General features: G+C 43.9%; 1 protein-coding gene and 1 pseudogene across 4 annotated transcripts in view; one reads left to right on the top strand and one right to left on the bottom strand.

Annotated features, from left to right (window-relative positions):
- Positions 1-21005, bottom strand: part of STIM1 (stromal interaction molecule 1) — a 223257-nt gene that overhangs the window by 185965 nt on the left and 16287 nt on the right. The window lies entirely within an intron of this gene.
- LOC105738809 lies at positions 1736-2428 on the top strand (annotated as a pseudogene).

The raw sequence follows: 21005 nt of genomic DNA, 5'->3' as shown, positions 1-21005 counted from the left end.
TACGAGGACCCTGGGTCTGGAACATGTTGGATGTGACTCAACTAAAGCCTGACCAGCCAGGCCCTTTGGACAACTGAAAGAGACCCTGTAGGCTGTGGAATAAGGGGTAAGGAAAAGGGACCCATGCTCTGCTAAGAGCGTCTAGTTTTAGATGCTCCCAAGGTCACTTTTTGGGCTCTTGTTCAGGCTGCATAGGCCCCAGGGACTTAACCACTTCCTTTGCTCATTAAAGCAGAACCCCCTACTCCACCCCTTGGGACTCCCACTCCCCAGCCTGAAGCCTGGCTCTAGGGTAAGACAGTCCACCGATCTCTCCCTTCAAAAGTTAAAACATACGGGCCCTTTTTGTTGTAAGAGTTTAACTGTTAGGTTGAGAAAGAACGTAAGCCAAAAACAACAAATATGAGGAAGTAAAAAAAAGTTTAAAACATATTACAAGTTAGTCACAGTCACTGTCCACACTTCATAGTTCCTGGTTCCTGTCATAATCCGGGCTGTTAGAGGACAGCTACAATACAATAGTTTTCAAGACTTATTTTTAAACAATGGAACCCTCTTTTTCAAATATAGTTCAAATTGGCCTGGCATGGTGGCTCACACCTCTAATCCCAACACTTCGGGAGGTGGGCAGATCGCTTGAGCTCCGGAGTTCAAGACCATCCTAGGCAACATGGCAAAACCCCATCTCTACAAAAAATACAAAAGTTAGCTAGGCATGGTGGTACACACCTGTAGTCCCAGAAGAGACTCAAGATTTAGATCAATCAACACAATGTAGACCTTATTTGGATATGGACATTGACCCCATCTCTACAAAAAATAAAAATATTAGCCAGGCATGGTGGCACATGCCTGTAATCCCAGCTACTTGGGAGGCTGAGGCAGGAGAATCACTTGAACCCGGGAGGCAAAGGTTGCAGTGAGCTGAGATTGCGCCACTGCACTCCAGCCTGGGTGACTGGGCTACAGTGCGAGACTCCGTCTCAAAAAAAAAAAAAAAAATGTTGACCCAGATTTTAACCAACCATATACAATTATCAACCATACACAAATAATATTGCTAATGAGCAAGAAAGTGGAAGTAAACATGTAGACATTCATGCACCAGGCTCTGCTACAAGTTGGTTATTTTGGCTGTGTACTTGTGTCCAAGGTCATTCACTCACTGGGTAGGTTTATGTCCTATGATGCCACCAACTGCCAGTCAAAGAACTAATCGGCATGAGCAAACTAGTGTTCACACAAAACTGGTATAATTGAAACCAAAATCAAAGACACTTTTATTGTAGGTAAATGTACAATTTCCATTAGGCTTGTTAAAATACTGAAAGCAATTTAAATTCATTTATTTATTCAAAAACAAATATTTACTGAGCATCCCTGTCCATCTATGCTGGCTATCACCAAGGACAAAATAAATAACACATAATAGCCTCAGGGGGTTCATACAAACATAACTCTATATTGATTTCATGGATCCCAAATATTCTGAAGACCCTGCACCAACAAAATTGGGAGAGTGCTGGAAGGGATGACATTTTTATTCCCTTATGAATACAAACAACTTATCAAAAGGCAGCCTGTTCCACAAAGAACCACTCAACATTACAGCCCTAGCATTTTAGGAGGACAAAGTGGGTGGATTGCTTGAGCTCAGGAGTTCAAGACCAGCTTGGGCAACATGGCAAAACCCCATCTCTATTAAAAATAAAACATAAGAGGCTTTGCAGATGCTGCTGCCGCTGGGAGCCCTGTACTATCAGCCATGGTTAACCCCACCATGTTCTTCGACATTGCTGTCAACAGCGAGCCTTCGGGCCATGTCTCCTTCAAGCTATTTGCAGACAAGGTTCCAAAGACAGCAGAAAACTTTCGTGCTCTGAGCACTGGAGAGAAAGGATTTGGTTATAAGGGTTCCTGCTTTCACAGAATTATTCCAGGGTTTATGTGTCAGGGTGGTGACTTTGCACACCATAATGGCACTAGCGGCAAATCCATCTACGGGGAGAAATTTGATGATGAGAACTTCATCCTAAAGCATACAGGTCCTGGCATCTTGTCCATGGCAAATGCTGGACCCAACACAAATGGTTCCCAGTTTTTCATCTGCACTGCCAAGACTGAGTGGTTGGATGGCAAGCATGTGGTCTTTGGCAAGGCGAAAGAAGGCATGAATATTGTGGAGGCCATAGAGCACTTTGGGTCCAGGAATGGCAAGACCAGCAAGAAGATCACCACTGCTGACTGTGGACAACCCACTCCATCCGCTTTGTTAGCGCTAGTGGTGTGCAAGCACAAAAGAGATCAAGTCTCTGGCCAGCAGCAGATCTATACATTTATAGAGCTCCCCACCATAGTAAAGCCTGGCAGTCAAGATGACAAGAAAAACACAAGAACAATTCAGATGAGTCCCTCAAAACTGCATTAAAGACTATACGGTGGCCGGGCACGGTGGCTAACACCTGTAATCCCAGCACTTTGGGAAGCCGACGCGGGCGGATCACTTGAGGTCAGGAGTTCAAGACCAGCCTGGCCAACATGGTGAAACCCCGTCTCTACTAAAAATACAGAAAGTCAGCTGGGCATGGTGGTGCATACCTGTAATCCCAGGTGGTGTGCACCTGTAATCTCCAGGCTTAGGCAGGAAAATCCCTTGAATCTGGGAGGTGGAGGCTGCAGTGAGCAGAAAGCACGCCACTGCACACCAGCCTGGGCAACAGAGGGAGACTCTGTCTCAAAAATTCAAAAAAAAAAAAAAAACGACCATATGGCAACGTTCTAAACTATACAGCATCTCTACTTAAAACCTGGGTTATAATATTAAACTGACCACCCACCCTCACATTTCCTATACTGTTCACTGAGAGAAAAGGGAAGTGCTTCTTCCTTTCAGTGTTGCTTGTTCAGAAAAGCTGATCTCCTAGAAAATGCGTGAGCACCTATCCTGGCAAATAGGATCTAGCAAAAGCTTGAACCCCATAAAAGCATCTCAATCATTCACCTTGCTGGCCTCCAAGGCTGAAAATAGCCCCAAATGAAAAACAAGCTATGTGAACTACTTATCTAGTTTCATAGCAAAGACCTTAAGCTAGCTAAAGAGGACAAACCCCTCACTCCTTAACTGAAGCAGATCTAAAAGCCTCACCTGTTTCTGGCCCCATAGCAGCTGGCATAGCTCTGGCACCTCTCAGGCTTCATCTTTCAAAAACAGAAATGGAACAAGTGCAGAACAGGGAAGAGCCTTCTGCAGTCAGCCCAGCATGGCTTGAGGGGTGGTGGGGAGATAAAAAGATTCCTGGACACAGATGTCCTATTTTTTTTTTTTTTTTTTTGACACAAGAGTCTCACTCTGTCACCCAGGCTGGAGTGCAGTGGTGCGATCTCGACTCATTGCAACCTCTGTGCCTACCAGGTTCAAGCGATTCTCCTGCCTCAGCCTCTCAAGTAGCTGGGACTACAGGTGCGTGCCACCACGTCCGGCTAATTTTTTGTATTTTTAGTAGAGGCAGGGTTTCACCATGTTAGCCAGGATGGTCTCAATCTCCTGACCTCGTGATCCGCTCGCCTCAGCCTCCCAAAGAGATGGGATTACTGGTGTGAGCCACCGCGCCTGGCCACAGATGCCCTATTCTTTCATCAAATCTGAAAACGAAATGAAAGGCCCTAAAGCAGCCATACCCCAAAAGCAGCATTCTGTACCTCTGCTTCATCTTCTGGCAATAACCTTAACAGGTTTCTCTAACCAGGCCCTGTCTCAATGCCTTTTTAAAGGTAGGTTTACCTAATCCCAAGTCAGAGTCAGTAGGTCAGCACTCTGACATATCAAATCCATCTCTGTCTATTACATACCTTGACCCATGCCATTACAGTCCATTGTTTCCAGGTTCACTTCTCACAATATATTAAGTACTTCTAGATGTATGGCCCAGGTTTCATAATGCCCATGTTTCCAGTTTTGCCCAGTGCAAGGCCAGGCTAAGAACAGATGCTTAAAGGCTTATTTGTTGCAGAGCAAAAGTGAGCAGGTACAGAAACAGGGAAGGAAGTGTAAGGACAAGAATGTATCCTGCTTTACTCTCCCTAGAGGCCCTCACCCAGTGCATGCTGCCCTCTGGACCTAGACTCAGGCTGGGTTTCCCAAGCCTCCTCTCTTATTACCAAGTTCACAGCCCTCTCTACCTCCTCTGACTGTGTACAATGCTAGTCCCTGGACCCTTTTCATCCCAGATGTTTGTTTCACCTCTGGATGTATTTGGAAACTCCTTGAGTATATGGCCTGTCTCTCTTCTTTATTTTTTTTCTTTGAGATGGATTCTTGCTCTGTCGCCAGGCTGGAGTGCAGTGGCGCGATCTCGGCTCACTGCAACCTCCACCTCCTGAGTGAAAGTGATTCTCCTGCCTCAGCCTCCTGAGTAGCTAGGATTACAGGCACCCGCCACCACGCCCAGCTAATTTTTTGTATTTTAGTAGAGACGGGGTTTCACCATGTTATCCAGGATGATCTCGATCTCCTGACCTCGTGATCCGCCCGCCTCGGCCTCCCAAAGTGCTGGAATTACAGGCATGAGCCACCGCACCCGGCCAAATAAGACTTTTTTTTTTTTTTTTTTTTTTGAGACAGAGTCTTGCTCTGTCACCCAGGCTGGAGTGAGGTGACGTGATCTCTGCTCATTGCAAGCTCCACTTCCCAGGTTCACGCCATTCTCCTGCCTCAGCCTCCCAAGTAGCTGGGACTACAGGCACCCACCACCACACCTGGCTAATTTCTTGTATTTTTAGTAGAGACGGGGTTTCACCATGTTAGCCAGGGTGGTCTCGATCTCCTGACCTCATGATCCGCCTGCCTTGGCCTCCCAAAGTGCTGGGATTACAGGCATGAGCCACCACGCCCAGCCAAGTCTCTCTTCTTATAGCACAAAATACAATACCAGCCTCAAGGAATTATACCAGTAGCTATTTACAGAGTTAAAAAAAAAAAATCAACTTCCCTCAAGTTTTTAATTGCTCATGTGTGAAAAGGTGAAAAGAATGTCTCACCAGATTGCTCCTCCCTCTTAGGTTATCCCTCTTTCTCTATTTTATCATTGGGTTCCCAGTGAATTTTCTATAAAGAATTCAAGCCAAATGGTTTAGCACCTATATTTGGCCTATAATGTGTGATATTCAAGATATCATCAGAGATAACAATTCATTCTTTATATCCCACACCCCTCAGACTATGGGAAATGACTCACCCATGCCAATCCTTAATCAAAGGCAAGAAAAGTCCCCTTGAACCAAAGCAGGACAATGCTGTATCCTCAACACCTTCATTGATGGGCCCATTCATGCTCAAACTCACATCTAAAACTGGAATGGGGCCAGGCACAGTGGCTCACGCCTGTAATCCCAACACTTAGGGAGGCTGAGGCGGGAGGACTGCTTGAGCCCAGGAGTTTGAGACCAGCGTGGGCAACACAGTGAGACTTTGTCTACAGAAAAAATAGAGAAATTAGCCGGGTGTGGTTGCTTATGCCTGCAGTCCCAGCTACTCAGCAGGCTGAGGTGGGAGAATCACTTGAGCCCAGGAGGTCGAGGCTACAGTGTGCCATGATTGTGCCACCATATTTCAGCCTCCTATACAACAGAGCGAGTCCCTGTCTCAAAAATAAAATAATAAAATAAATAAAATAAAATAAAATAAAACTGGAATGTGTCCACCTTTGTGAGCTGAAGTACTGGGAGAAGACTTCCAATCAGAAAAGAAAATTATAATTATCTACAACTGTGTTAAACCAATAGTTCTCAGCAAACTCAAATTATGTATGTTTGGCAGAGCACTATGGGTCATGCCTATAATCCCAAACTTTGGGAGGCCAAGGCAGGCAGATCACTTGAGCCCAGGGGTTCAAGACCAGCCTAGGCAACTTGGCAAAACCCTGTGTATACAAATAATAATAATAATAATACAAAAATTGGCCAGGCTAGCACGCATCTATAGCCCCAGCTACTTGGGAGGCTGAAGTGGAAGGATTGCTTGAGCCCGGGAAGTCAAGGCTGCAGTGAGCCGTGACTGCACCACTGCACTCCAGCCTAGATGACAGAGTGAGATACTGTCTCAAAAAAAAAAATTATCTATGTTTATATTGAAATATAATTCACATGACATGTAATTAATCCCTTTAGATTTTATAATTCAGTGATTTTTAATATATCTATAAGGTTGTACCATCATCACCACAATCTAATTTTTCAGAATATTTTCATTACCCCAAAAAGAAACCCCACATCCATTAGCAGTAACTTCTCATTACCCTCTCCCCCCACACCCTGGCAACCACTAATCTACTTTCTGTCTCTATAGATTTGCCAGTTCTGGACATTTCATGTAAATGGAATCATACAATATGTAGCCTTTTCACTTAGCATAATATTTTTAAGGTTTATCCATGTTGTGGCATCTATCAATACTTAACTCCATTTAATAGCTAAATAAGATTCCATTATACAAACATATCACTTTTTTTTTTTTTTTTTTTTGAGATGGGGTCTGGCTCTGTCACCCACAGTGGAGTGCAGTGGCTCAGTCTCAGCTCACCACAACCTCCACCTCCCAGGCTTCTTGGGGACTGCTAATTATTACTCCCTTGGGTTAGGTTCAGACATAGCAAGAAATAAGGCTGAACTGATAGAAAGAGTGGTCTCCACATTCTACCTCCTGGAGGGCTAAACAGAACAGGCCCCAAGTTCCCAAGGCTATTCCCTTTTGCCAATTTACATGGAGAACCACTTGGGGCATGGGTTTTACTCTCAGCCTCTGGATCAGGACTGCATAAGTCAGTGTCCCAGGCAAGCTGGCATGACAGCTCCCAGCAGAAACCAGTTCCCTTTGTCTTCAAAGTGCTGAAAACATCTGGCTGGCTCCCACACTGCTCACTCATCCTCTCAACTTGGGAAAGGGAAAGCCAAACATCATGCTGTTCACCATATAACAAAGCACTTTCAATGTCCATTAACTCACTGAATCCTTACAACACTCCCACAATACCAGGGCAGGGACTCTTGCACCCATTTTATAGACAAAGAAACTCCAACCTTGAAATGTTAAGTAACTTTCCTAAGTAACAAAGCACAGAGACAGAAGAAGAACCCAAGACTTCTGATTCCTGATCTAGACCCTTGTGAGTTGATTTTAAGGGCCATCCAATGAGAGGCCTTCCCCACTCCTCTACCTAAAATAGCACCCCCATCATTCTCTAATCCTTTGCCCTGCTTACTTTGTTTTTTAGCACTTATGATTACCAAGCGTTATATTACTTATCTCCTTGTTTATTGCCTATCTTCCTACCTGAATATAAAACAATAGGGACTATTATTCTTTACTGCATACCAAGCAGAGTTTCTGGCACACAGTAGGGTCTTAAATATTTATTATATGAATACATCTAGTAAAGCCCACAACTGATCCCTCCTACAGTGATGGTGTCTGGTGTCATTACCATCAAGTAAGTCTTCAGTCTATACTCAAGTTTCATTCAGCATTTATTAACATCCACTAAATGCCAGTTCATATGCTAAATGCTAAAGACAGAAATGAATCAAATATAATCCCTGACTCTAGAAAATATAACTTAGTGGTTTGAAGCAGACAATAAAAAAGTGTCCCATTGGCTGAGTGTGGTGCCTCATGCCTGTAATCCCAACACTTTGGGAGGCTGAGTCAGGTGGATCACCTGAGGTCAGGAGTTCAAGACCAGCCTGACCAACATGGTAAAACCCCATCCTTATTAAAAATACAAAATTAGCTGCGCGTGGTGGTGCATGCCTGTAAACCCAGCTACTCAGGAGGCTGAGGCAGGAGAACGGCTTGAACAAGAGGCAGAGGTTGCGGTGAGCCACGATCGTGCCATTGCACTCCAGCCTGGGCAACAAGAGTGAAACTCTGTCTCAAAAAACAAAAACAAACACACAAAAAAATGGTGCCCCATTATAGAGATGTTCATAGAAGGGAGCACCTAACTAGTAGAAGAAGGAGGAGAAACGGATTAAGAGAGCTTCTTAGAGGAAGTGACATTTGAGCTGAGTCTTGAGGAACAATTATAATTTCAACCACCAGAGAAAAGAAGGATATTCTAGACAAAGAGAAAAGCATGAGCACAGGCTAAGAGACATGAAAGAGCTAGGTATATTTAAAGGCTAGTGGGTGATTTTTAAGTCAAGAAAGATTTGCCCCAAAATGATGTTTTTAAAAAAGATAAATGTCTAGTATCCAGAATAAAGAACTCTTACAATAACAAAAAAACAAACAACTTAGTTTCAAAAAATAGACAAAGAACTTAGACATTTCTCCAAAGAAGATATACAACTAACCAACAAGTACATGAAAAGATGATCAATATCATTAGTCATTAGAGAAATGCATGTCAAAACCACAGTGAGGTACTATTTCATAACCACAATGAGGCACTATTTCATATCCACAAGAATGGTTATAATAAAAAAAATAACAAACTTTGGTGAAGATGTAGAGAAACTAGAACTCTAGTCCATTGCTAGTATAAGTAAAAAGTGGTTCAGCTGCTGTGAAAAAGTTTGTTGGTTCCTCAAAAACTAAACAGAATTACCATATAACCTAGCAATTCCACTCCTAGGTATGTACCCAAAAGAACTGGAAACAGGTACTCAAACAGGTACATGTACACACATATTCTTTTTTCTTTTTAAGTTCCAGGGTACATATGCAGGATGTGTAGGTTTGGTACATAGGTAAACGGTGCACACAAATTCTTAACAGCACTATCCACAAGAGCCAAAAGGTAGAAACAGCCCAAATGCCCATGTGTGGATGAACAGATAAACAAATTATTGTATAAACATACAATGAAATATTACACAGCCATAAAAAGGAATGAAGTGGCTGGGCATGGTGGCTCACGCCTGTAATCCCAGTACTTTGGGAGGCCAAGGTAGGTGAATCACCTGAGGTCAGGAGTTCAAGACCAGCCTGGCCAACATGGAGAAACCCCATCTCTACTAAAACTGCAAAATTAGCCAGGCATGGTGGCACATGCCTGTAATCCCAGCTACTCGGGAGGCTGAGGTAGGAGACTCACTTGAACCCAGGAGGCGAAGGTTGCGGTGAGCCAAGATCGCACCATTGCACTCCAGCCTGGGCAACAAGAGCGAAACTCTGTCTCAAAAAAAAAAAAAAAAAAAAAAAAAAGGAATTAAGTGCTGATACATGCTACAATATGGATGAACCTCTAAAACTTATTTTCCCTTATGCTAAGTGAAAGAAGACAGACACAATACATCATATGACCCCATTATAATCATATGATCAAGGTCAGGCGCCGTGGCTCACGTCTGTAATCCCAGCACTTTGGGAGGCTAACGCAGGTGAATCACCTGAGGTCAGGAGTTCAAGACCAGCTTGGCCAACATGGCGAAACCCCGTCTCTAGTAAAAATACAAAAATTAGCCAGGTGTGGTGGCACAAGCCTGCAATCCCAGCTACAGGCAGGAGAATCACTTCAACCCAGGAGTCGGAGGCTGCAGTGAGCAGAAAGCACACCACTGCACTCCAGCCTGGGCTACAGAGCGAGACCATCTCAAAAAAATGAATAAATAAAAATAAAATAATCAGCCGGGCACAGTGGCTCACACCTGTAATCCCAGCACTTTGGGAGGCTGAGATGGGCAGCTCACAAGGTCAGAAGATCGAGACCATCCTGGCTAACAGGGTGAAACTCTGTCTCCACTAAAAATACAAAAAAATTAGCCGGGTGCTGTGGCGGGCACCTGTAGTCCCAGCTACTCGGGAGGCTGAGGCAGGAGAATGGCGTGAACCTGGGAGGCAGAGCTTGCAGTGAGCCGAGATCGCGCCACTGCACTCCAGCCTGGGCGACAGGGCGAGACTCCGTCTCGAAAAAATAAATAAAATAAAATAAAATAATCATATGATCAATAGATCACATGATTCCATTTATGTGAAATATCCAGAATAGGTAAATCTATACAGACAAAACACAGATACACAGATTGATGGCTGCCAGGGGAAAGGGAGAGGGGGGAATTAGGAACAACTGCTTAACAGGTATGGATTTCCTTAGGGTTGATGAAATAGTTTTGAACTACATTTGTGATAGTACTAAATACCACTGAATTGCACACTTTAAAATGATTAATTTTAAAGTTATGTGATTTTCCTTTTTTTTTTTAAATAAACGGTCTACATCACCATACTCTAAAAGGAAAAACTCAAAAGTCACTGTTTTCCCATCCAGCTGCCCCTTCCTGCCTCTTCAGGAAGCCTGCTCTCCCATCCTGCAGCCGTCCAAACCTGCCATTTTAGCAATGAGTTATGCTCCACTGGTCAGATTTTCTAGTCATTTCCTGTGTGTCAGGCAGTCTAAAGTCCCTAGTGAGAAACCAAGCTCCCTTTTAAATAGGATGTATTGGTCCATGTATCTCATCCTCTTTCCAGACAGACCAAGTCATGGTTGAGGAGTAAGGGAAAGGGACTGACTGACCTCTTTTGAAGCAGCAATTTGGAGTGGTGCTAGCAGAGAGCTAGAGGCTGGGTGACCAGGGAGGCCAGAGATATAACCATCGCACAATGGTCTGAATATGATTTATTTTTCTTTTGGGGAGGGGCAGGGGTTTAGGAAGAGTAGGGAAGTATTTAACAAACAGCTTTGGAGCAATATCTGGTTTCAGAAATAACTAAAATCTCTCAATACCAACTGTGTTCTTGACTTTCCAGAACCAACAATTCTAATGCCAAAGTTCTTCAGAAAAACAAGAAAGATTTTACTCCCAAAGTTTGACACTGAAACCATCCCCCAGCTGTCCACAAACTATTTTCATTGCCCTGAGAAGACACTGGTAACTTGGAGACTGGAGACTTTGGGAACAGCATTCAAGCTCATCCCCTATCAGCCAATAGTTTCCAAGGTAGTCATCACTAATGCTTGGAAATTAAGACACAAGAAGTAACCTGCAAGGGTCACAGGTGTTAGCAGGCTTCTAATGCCCTTCAGGCACCTTAAACTTAAAGTAGTATTGGCAATAAAAGCCAACAACAAATACTGTTTTTACAGGCCATTATGTGGCCCTTAAATACATTCTCTCAGTAGCCCTAAGGCTCAGAGAGATTAATGATTTACTAAGGGTCATGAAGCCAAAAAACTACAGCAAAGACAGATTTCAAACTCTGGCCTGAACTGCTTGCAAAGCTCATGCCATTGCCACAACACAAAAGTGCCCAGCACCACACATCCTGTCCTGCTTCCTGGATCTCCATGAGAGTGTGTTCTGACCATTCATAATAATCTAATGCTTCTTAGTTCAACATTAATCCTAATAGCCACAGAAAGAGAACGCTCTTGGCAATAGCAACCCAGAACACTGATGCCACTGAGAAGTACCTAAGATTGCTATCTGGGCTACTTTACCATTCACTGGGTTACCAACCAAACCTAAAAACCCACAAGGTAGACGTTCTGCCTTGAGTGACCCTTGAAGGCAAGAGGGGAAATGGTAGGGAAAAAAACAAATGTAGAAGAGACTGCAGATAAAATTCTAAGCCAGAAATTAGTAAACCTGAGATATAGTTTCTGTTCTGCCCCTAATTACATATATGACATTGGGAAGTCACCTGCCCTCTTTGAATTTGTTTACTATAATATGGAGATAACAATCCCCTCCTGTCCCACCTCACAGAGCAGCTGTGGGCATGGTAAGCAAAAAGACAGGTCTTAAACAGGGGAGTGATTTGTAAAGTGCAGAGCACAAACCAATCTGGGGAGTTATTATAATATGACTACCATGGGTTGGCTGGGGAGAAGATTAATGTCCACAAAACCAACAGAAAGTGAAACAGTAGATAATTAGGTGACAAATTATATGGTACAGACTAAGAAGATTATAATCTAGAAAGGGAAGTCCCTGGAATAAGTCAGAAAAACTACAGAGAAAAGAATGAACAGGATTGGAGGGTTTTGGAAAGCCACAGCCGGAGGAAAATGTATAGCTAGAGAAAAGAGGTATGAAGGGCCGGGCGCGGTGGCTCATGCCTGTAATCCCAGCACTTTGGGAGGCTGAGGCGTGTGGATCACCTGAGGTCAGGAGTTCGAGACCAGCCTGGCCAACATGGTGAAGCTCCGCCTCTACTAAAAATATAAAAATTATCTGGGTGTGGTGGTGTGCACCTGTAATCCCAGCTACTCGGGAGGCTGAGGCAGGAGAATCACTTGAACCCGGGAGGCGGAGGTTGCAGTGAGCCAAGATCACGCCACTGCACTCCAGCCTGGGTGACAGGGCGAGACTCCGCCTCAAAAAAAAAGAGGTATGAAGAAGAGGAAAGCAACAGTACTAGAGGAGATGCTGTGTGTTGGGAAGTCAGGGAGGCCACAATGGGTAGGCAAGATAAGGCCAAACTGTCGGGGAAAGATAGGCAGCCAAATAGCTGGGGCAGGACACAGCTAGCAATAGGAACCCACTGCAGCTAACATGAGCTATGGGGAGGGCAGAGCTAGATTTTACAGCAAGCACTTATTGGGCACTAACAACATGGTAAGCACTGTCATAGGGAATGGTGACACAAAGATAGGTAAGACATAAGCCCTGCTCTCATGACTCTGCATTTGAATCCCAGCTCTTCCATTAGAGCAACATGGACATCAAGGGAACACATTCTGTAATGAGAGAGACCTGGTTTCAAATCCCTGCACTGACACTGCCAGATGAGTGACCTTCCACAAGTAACCAAAGCTCTTTAATTCCCAGTTTCCTCATTTGCATTGAAGAAGTAATCATTATCTTTCATAGGATTAAAAAAAAAAAGAAACTTCATATGTGCTTTTCAGGCACATGATAAATAATAACTTATTATCATTAACTAGCTTTGTGACCTTGGGTAAGTTGCTTAACCTCTCTGGGCCTCAGTTTCATCATATGTAAAACAAGACTAATTATAGCTACCTCACAAAGTTGTCGTGAAGATTAAAGAAAATTATTGGTGTAAAGCACCTAGCCTAGAGAAACAGCTCAGCAAAAGTTCCCTTTTCTTCCCTCTGTCTCTTCTTTCTTTAACCCTCCTCCTTTCCCTTCTCCCTAGCCCATATGTGAGATCTCCCCTACGGCAACGCTCAGCTCCCGAAGGAGGGCAATGAGGACACAGCCAAGACCGTTACTGATTCCACTCCTAGAGAGCACCAGGCCCATTTAACCCCAAACCAAGTCTAACTTACCAATGCTTGACCACTCCTATCCAGGAACATGTTCTTTATTCACTTCTTGCCTAGTGACTTCAATTCACAAGCAAGAAGTCTTTTTTACCTGAAAGCCAAACAATTCCTCCCTGCTTACTCATTCTCCCAAGAAACTAACTAGAAGAGAAAGCATCAGTGTTTAAAATGCTGATTAGAGAGAGGAGACTGGTATTCCCAGTGCTTTAGAATGACAGGATAAAAGGAGAAGTCCTGGGCACCCTTGCTGGGAGACAGATAAATCCTACTGGCCCTTGTGCATGTATGACAAGGGCAGGCAAACCTGCTGCAACTCCCAACAGTTCTGGGAATGCCTGAGAACAAGGCCCTCGGCCTGCTAGAGTTACTTAGGCATGAGGGAAAAATTAGGTATTCACTAGTAAAGGTCAACTTATAAATACCTGATTAACCCAAGCAAACACACTCTGCTCTACCTTATGTGAGAATTTACAACTGATCCGGAACAGGAGTCAAGCTGAGTACACGTTTTCAAAGCTATAACTAACAATTATTGAGGTATTTGGCAGGGTGGGGATAGGGGATTGACGGCTGGCTACAAAAGCCCATGCAAGTCAGCTAAGTCCAGAGTCTCCACTGGAAGCTGCTTCTTCTGGAAGAACAACCTCTGAACAAACCTGCAGTGTAAATCTGACCTTGCTAGAAAGACAAGAGCCAGCCCTCCAATGAAGACCATGGGAAATGCAGAGAAGCAAGGCATACCAATTCCAAGATGCTTGCTTAATCCCAGGGAGTTCCTTTTGTGAGGAAATAATAATAATAATAATAATAATAATAATAATCTTGTTCTGTAGGAAGACACTATCAGATCAAGCCTGTGAAGCCATCGTCTAGACTCCCCCAGGTAGCTCTAACTGCTTTTTCCCCTGCACTCCCATCACACTTTGCAAACCAGAAAGGGGAAATGAAAGAAACTATCTTTCCTTAAGCACTTACCGTAAGCCTTACAGAAAAGGTTTTAATATTTTTTTAAACAACCCTCCCAATAACCAGCTAATCCTAGTCCTATTTTATTTATAAATGAAGAAACTGAGCAACGCACTCAGGAAAGGGGCTGGGCAGAACCCAAATATGAACCTGGTCTGTCTGATTCCAAATTGTAACCTTTCTTTCAACAAATATTTGTTGAGAGCCTACTACATGCCAGGCACTACTCCTGGTGAATATATAACAGTGCATGAGACAGACAAGAACCCTATCTTTATGGGGTTTTCATTCTAAACCAAACTGCCTCCATATTTTACCACATCACATATTTAGTAGGTAGATATCAGTATTTCTTTATCTTCAACCAGGCAGGACTCAATAAATATGTATTGAAGGCCAGACCCAGTGGCCCATAATTCCATCACTTTGGGAGATGGAGGCAGGAGGATCACTTGAGCCCAGGAGTTCGAGACCAGCCTGGGCAACACAGTGAAACCCTGCCCCTACAAAAAATAAAAATAAAATCAGTCAGATGTAGTGGCATGTGCCTGTAGTCCCAACTAATCAGGAGGCTGAAGCAGGAGGATTGCTTGAGCCCAAGAGCTCAAGGTTGCAGTGAACCACGATCATACCATAGCACTCTAGCTGGGGTAACAGAGTGAGACCCTGTCTCCCAAAAACAAAAGAAATGAATGCAGTCCTTTCCCTCAACTCACAGGAATTCCTCTCAGCTGCTACCCAAACAGCATTCAACTGTTTATCCATTAATTTTGCATCCTTCTTCCTACCTAGGTCTGTTTATCCATTAATTTTGCATCCTTCTTCCTACCTAGGTCTAGCCATATCTTAAACCAAAAGCTTCCTTACAGTGCTAGTAAATTGGCTCCAGCCACCCACTAAGTATGACAATAATAGTATTTCATAGTTTACAAAAGACTTTCACATACATTATCTTACTTAACCCTCATAAAATTAAACAAGATAGGTATTATCCCCTTTAACGCATAGGGGAACGGACAACCAGAAAGCTTAGTTTCACCACTGAGTAGAGGAACTGAGCCACAGCACAGTTCTTCCTAGTCCCAGAATGCAATATTTGCCCCTTCTCCTAAGAACATTTCATATCTATTCTCCATAGCAGAGAAACCAAAAGGAATGTTGTGTCCTTATTTAGTTCAATCCATTTGACTAAGCTATTTCAGGTTGCCTATGTTATCAAAACAATACAAGGCAAAAATGCATGTTTCATCCTATTGCAGTATTTATTTTTATTATTAATATTTTATGACTTCTTCCACTAAAGGTGTTTTAACTATATTTTGTTGTTGGTTTGATTTTTTTGTTGTTTTTAGGGTTTTTTTTTTTTTTTTGAGAGAGGGTATCACTTTGTCACCCAGGCTGGAATGCAGTGGCATGATCTTGGCTCACTTTAGCCTCGGCCTCCCAGGCTCAAGCAATCCTCCTGCCTCTACCCCCAAGTAGCTGGGATTACAAGCACACACTACCACTCTTGGCTAATTTTTTTGTGTTTTTTGTAGAGACAGGGTTTCGCCATGTTGCCCAGGCTGGTCTCAAGCTCCTGAGCTCAAGCGATCTGCCTGCCTCAGCCTCCCAAAGTGCTGGGATTACAGGCGTGAGCCACTGTGCCTGGCCTATATTTTGTTATGTTCCAATTTGCCATTTATTCCCAAAGGAACTTTTTATGTTAAACAGTAAGTATATACTATATGCATAGAAAAAGGTCTGAGATAGTTTTATAATTGTTTTCAAGTCAGTGAGAAAAATAATTCAACTTATAGGGATGCCTTTACCTGTGTTTGCCTTTGCCAGGAAAGCCTTTATCCTGTGAAGTGACATACACTGGTAGGCAGAGGTTGCAGAAAGTATAAGCCCCAAATGCAAGGTTAATATCTTGGCATGCTCTTTGCCAAAAACCAACCAAACAAAATCCAAGCACCATGGTCAACAGGCATATTCCAGCAACCTAGGCCAAGCCGAGGGTCTGTCATATCACTCCAGTCCAGGGAGCATTAAGCCTAGCTCTGTAGGTTGCAAGCCAACTACAAGAAAAACACAAACAAACAAACAATAAAAGAAGAGGAAGGGGAGGAGAAAATAAAAATTAAAAAAAAAAAAAGATACAAACTCTAAAGCCAGATGTCCAGGAAAATAACAGCACATTCTGGGCAAATCAGAAAGACACAGGGGGGCCTTATTTGAAAAACTAGCCAAGGCTTTGCCCAAAACCCTTACCCTTGCCAGTCTGTCATAACACCTGAAATTCCAGCACTATAACTTCATTCTATTCTTTAACAAATACACCCTGAGTACCAAATCTTGCAGGAGCAGGAATAGTCAGATGAGGGAGGTAGATTCATGCCTCAGTGACTTAAATATCAGACAGATTAGTGAGAGGCAGAGTAGTCTTAAAAAGCAGGGAAAGAAGTCATTCTGGCTAAAGGAACTGAAGAAGACTCTCTGGATATGAGAACTTAGTGGCTTAAAAGGATAAGAGGACATGAAATCATTTGTGCTACCTTAGGAAAGTAACCTGAAGCTAGGGAGAGACCTGGATTTGAATTCTGATTTAGTTGCTTAGAGCCTGTAATGACAATCAAGCAAGTTATTTTCCTTTTCTGAATCTATTACTTCACCTGCAAAATGGGCATTATGAAGCATACCTCAAAAGAGGTGTGTAAAACACTAGCCCTGATCTGGCAAATGGTGGGACTTAAATATCTTTTCCTTATCCCTTTTTCTGGTTAGAAGAGGAACACATACCAGAGAAGGATACTCCAGGACAATAGAAATGACTTGCCAGCTCACAGAGCAAGGCCATTTGAGGGCTATCAGAACAGACAATCAACCTGAAAAGACACCTTAAGAAGTGCAGCAAATCCAGGCCACATCCAAGTCCCAGACTAAATTTCTCCCCACCATAAAATGTTTGGCAGTCCATTTTGGACAAACATTACATCACTGTAGATTTAGTAGATTAGGAAATGGAAACCCACTCCTCAGCTCCCCAGGAAAAATAGCTCTGTGCCAACTTCTGGTACTCTAGGAGACCAGAGCAGGACCTAGTGCAAGGAAAGTAGTGAGTCCAACTGTCAACACATTTTAATTAGTCCAACCTTAAAAGACTATAACCACATGAGATTAAAAGGAGCCCCCAGGGAAAGCCTCTGCCCTTCACACAGTTCAGCCAATTAGATATGCTCAAGTGCCCTAATTTTCATCACTGAATTCTTTGGGGAATCAGGCCTCACCAAGCTCTGACTTCTGGCTAAGAGTACAAGCATACGATCAGCTCAGGAGGAGCAGTTAGGTGTCAGCTACAACAGAAGCAGCATGAGTATGCCTGGAGGCCCTAACACCCTTCCTGCGTAGGTAAACTGAGCTAATAGAACTGCCCTCTTGCCAGGCTCCACCCCTCACTCCAGAATGCAATCCATTCCCCAGTGGCTATACCAAACCTAATCCATACTAAAAAGCTAGTTTTAGTCCTCAGTTCAGAGGTAATGTAAATACACGGCCAGACACAGTAGCTCACACCTGTAATCCTAGCACTTTGGGAGGCCGAGGTGTGAGGATCACTTCAGGCCAGGAGCTCAAGACCAGCCTGGACAAATCCATCTCCACACAAAAAAAAAAGTTTTTAATTTTTTTTTTTTTTTTAAATGGAGCTTCGCTCTTGTTGCCCAGGCTGGAGTGCAATGGTGCAATCTCGGCTCACCGCAACCTCCACCTCCCAGGTTCAAGCGATTCTCCTGCCTCAGCCTCCCCAGTAGCTGGGATTACAGGCATGCATCACCATGCTCAGCTAATTTTTTTGTATTTTTAGTAAAGATGGGGTTTCTCCATGTTGGTCAGGCTGCTCTCGAACTCCCTACCTCAGGTGATCCACCCGCGTTGGCCTCTCAAAGTGCTGGGATTACAGACGTGAGCCACTGCACCCAGTCAAGTTTTTTAATTTTTAAAAATTAGTGGAGTGTGGTGGCACCTGCGTATAGTCCCAGCTTCGGAGGCTGAGGTAGGAGGATCACTTAAGCCCAGGAGTTGGAGGTTACAGTGAACTATGATCATGCCACTGCACTCCTGCCTGGGCAACACAGTGAGACTCTGTCTCAAAAAAACAAAAAAAAAAGTGGGAGTAACATAAACACAGTAATACTTGTGCATTAAAGGGGAGTTTTCAGAAATGGAAGTGACTTTGAGACTCAAAAGAATTGAGCTATAATGGTAAACCAGATGGCAGATATGAAAATGGGGTTAAAGAGCCGGGCGTGGTGGCTCACGCCTGTAATCCTAGCACTTTGGGAGGCTGAGGTGGGAGGATCATGAGGTCAGGACATAGAGACCATCCTGGCTAACACGGTGAAACCCCGTCTCTACTAAAAATACAAAAAATTAGCCAGGCGTGGTGGCAGGCGCCTATAGTCTCAGCTACTCGGGAGGCTGAGGCAGGAGAATGGCGTGAACCCGGGAGCCGGAGCTTGCAGTGAGCCGAGATTGCACCACTGCACTCCAGCCTGGGCAACAGAGCAAGACTCCGTCTCAAAAAAAAAAAAAAAAAAGAAAATGGAGGTAAAGAGACTTGTTCAAGTTAATGACAACATATTGTACTCAAAAGCCAATGAACGTTTACATTTCCCAAGAGCTCAGACCCACTCCCTTGCAACTGGTGTAATGCCAGTGTAGCCACACTTCCTGTTGTCATTAAGAGTTAGAAAACAAGGCCGGGTGCAGTGGATCACGTCTGTAATCCCAGCACTTTGGGAGGCCAAGGCGGGCAGATCACCTGAGGTCAGGAGTTCAAGATGAGCCTGGCCAACATGGTGAAACCCTGTCTCCACTAAAAATACAAAACTTAGCCAGGCATGGTGGCACACGCCTATAGTCCCAGCCACTCGGGAGGCTGAGGTCCAGGAATCGCTTGAACCCAGGAGGCGGAGGTTGCAATGGGCCGAGATCACACCACTGCGCTTCAGCCTGGGCAACAGAGGTAGACGCTGTTTCAAAAAAAAGAGAGTTAGAAAACAAGATTATAAGGAAGAGTGAGAACCTAGGAGAACAGGGTACTAAGAGAGAGGATAAACCAAAGAATTGCAAAGAATAGATCATCAGACAATTCAGAGGAGAAAAACCAATACAGTAATGATAAATTACTCAAATTTGTGTACGAATAAATGCCTATCACATTATTTCATAAGATCTGCACATATCAACCCTGTAAGATAGGTTCTGTTATCCCCACAATACCTGGGATGAGGAAATTTAAGCCCAGAAAAGTCAAGAGTATCAGAACCCAGGCTAAACTAAGCCTACCTAATTCTTAGTCTCATGGTCTTTTTATTAAACCAGATTTTCCGTAAAGAAAGCTGTGAACACTCAAGAGAACCAACTTAGGAAGAGGGAAGAAAATGAAAAAAGTTTCAAGAAAACAATGGAAAGAAAAGGCATTAAGACAGAAGCTACAAAATAGTACGCAGTTGTTTTTTAAAATTAGAAAATCTTGTATTCCTCCTCCACTCACTCAGAGTATGTGACTAGATATTGGACAAAACAGCTAGTTTCAGGCCTGCCCCCATGACACAGAGCTGACATAACCACAGCCCTACTACCTAACAATACCCCTACTAGAGCAGCTTACTTCCCCTGAGGAGAACTTAGGAACTTGTGTACTAAACCAAAGAGATGACCAGATAAGGACTCCAAGCACTCTGATCAGCAAGTCCACCCTAGTTTCTCTGTCCCAAGCCAGGACTTACCCTAGTCTAGAGGAAGTTCCCACCGAGCATAGCCTAAATTCAGCTATCACTTTGCCTCCACTTTGAGCCCACATGAAGGTTGGCAGAAGACCCTGAGGGAAAGGGATATTAATCATCTTCTCTCTGGTCAAGAGTAGCCGATAGGAGGCCGGGCGTTGTGGCTCACGCCTGTAATCCCAACACTTTGGGAGGCTGAAGCAAGCAGATCATGAGGTCAAGAGATACCTTCCTAGCTAACATGGGGAAACCCCATCTCTACTAAAAATACAAAAATTAGTTGGGAGTGGTGGCGGGCACCTGTAATCCCAGCTACTTGGGAGGCTGAGGTGGGAGAATCACTTGAACCCAGGAGGCAGAGGTTGCAGTGAGCCGAGATCGCATCACTGCACTCCAGCCTGGCGACACAGCAAGACTCCATCTCAAAAAAAAAAAAAAAAAGAGTAGCTGATCGGACATGGTCACTCGGTGTTCTGTCAGCCACTCCATATCCCACTAGAAAATCGGAGCTGTAGCCAGGCGCAGTGGCTGATGCCTATAATCCCAGCACTTTGGGAGGCTGAGGTGGGTGGATTGCTTGAGCTCAGGAGTTCCAGACCAGCCTGGGCAACATGGTGAGACCCCCATCTCTACAAAAAATATAAAAACTAGCTAGGCTTGGTGGTACACACCTGTAGTACCAGCTACTTGTTGGGCCAAGATGGGAGGATCGCCTGAGCCCGGGAGGTGGAGGCTGTAGTGGGCTGTGATGGTGCCACTGCACTCCAGTGTGGGCGACAGAATGAGACCCTGTCTCAGAACAAAACCAAAAAAAAGTAAAAAGAGTATTATAGAAAGCATCTTTACTTCCAATGCCTCCATGAGGTAAAAATTAATATTCCCTTTTTTGCAAATGTGGACAAAAGGGAATATAAGGCTCAGAGAGGAAAAGCAATCTTGTTAAGATCTCACAAACAGAAAAATGGCAAGATCTGGAATTGAAGTCAGGTTTGTCTGTCTCCAAGACTCTCTCTGATTTTCCTAGAGTCAAGGCTCAGCTTTG

This window comes from Nomascus leucogenys, chromosome 15 (genome assembly GCF_006542625.1).
Source record: "Nomascus leucogenys isolate Asia chromosome 15, Asia_NLE_v1, whole genome shotgun sequence".
NCBI classification, from domain to species: Eukaryota; Metazoa; Chordata; class Mammalia; order Primates; family Hylobatidae; genus Nomascus; species Nomascus leucogenys.
Note: the sequence above shows the minus strand (reverse complement) of the source record. Positions and strands in the feature narration are given on the sequence as shown.